Source organism: Cebus imitator, unplaced genomic scaffold, assembly GCF_001604975.1.
Source record: "Cebus imitator isolate Cc_AM_T3 unplaced genomic scaffold, Cebus_imitator-1.0 Scaffold170, whole genome shotgun sequence".
NCBI classification, from domain to species: domain Eukaryota; kingdom Metazoa; phylum Chordata; class Mammalia; order Primates; family Cebidae; genus Cebus; species Cebus imitator.
In genome coordinates this window covers 1,205,177-1,206,339 of record NW_016107485.1, presented here as the reverse complement: position 1 = coordinate 1,206,339, position 1,163 = coordinate 1,205,177, and positions in this window count along the sequence as shown.

Below are 1,163 nucleotides of genomic sequence, written 5' to 3'. Positions count from 1 at the left end.
GTAAGGGATTTTTTCAGTCTCAAGAACGGTAAAAGGCACAGGTGTGACTTGAACCCAGGACTCTTGGCTTCAAGTCCAGAGTTTTCTCTGTGCACCAGCTCCCCCTCAACAGGATTTGACTATCCTGCAGTAACCCTTGAGTAAGTTTAGTCCTTGGGAAGCTTGGCCTGCCAGTCTCTGAAAAAATATGATGGGGTTGGTGGTGCATGTTGGGTTGAGGGGACAGAGGAGGGGTAAATGGAAGAAGCAGGTTGATGGTTGTTGTCTATCAGGTAACACAGTGTTTCTTTTCCCATTTTCTTTGGAATCAAGAAGCAACCAAGTCTGGGCTGAGCAGAGAACTAGAGAGGGTGCAGGAAGGATGGTAGCAGGAAAGGGGAACAAAGCACCGTCCAGGAGCTTAGTGGAGACTGCCCTCTTTCTCTCTCCAACTGGGTCAGACTGTGTAGATAGTGTGGGAGGTGCAGCTGGTCAGTGCTTTACCAAAGGTGACTTCCTCACACACTTAGGGTTAGGGCCAGAGGATTTGTAGACCTCTCTGTGCTGGAACGGATGCCATACCTTGTAACTTCCTCAGCAATGTAAAATATCCAGCAGTTACCTTCCAGCTGTCTACAACATGAGTGCACGCTCATCGGGCAAGAGGTCACAGCTAGAGCAACAATCCACACGAGTTGGGAAGGGCTCATTTCACCTGTCAAACACTGCTGTTCTCAAGTGGAATGCATTGTGGCTTTTTGATCAAAATAATTACCATGGAAGATCCTAGGTGGCAGCAAAGCCCAGGTGAGCAGTCTGAGCCATGGAGGTAGCACAGGGGACTCCAGCCGAGGAGAGTACAGAGCAAACATTTGGCATTTGGGGGCTGCCTGGGAGCAGCAATTCCTGTTACAATCTAAGGTATGTATCTTTGTCTTCATTAAGCTTCTTGATATTTCTGATGTCAGGAAATGATTTTCCAGTGGGTGCGGTGGCATCTCATGCAAAGATGTATTTTGCGAATTAAATTAATTAAGCCTTGATTTCTCATCTTACCATTCCCAGATTTGGTGACCAAGTCAAAGTTCATCCTCCATATTATTCTAGATTTTATAGACTCTGCGTATATCTCCACTTAGTAATTTCTGAAAGAGAGAGAGAGAGAGAGAGAGAGAGAGAGAGAG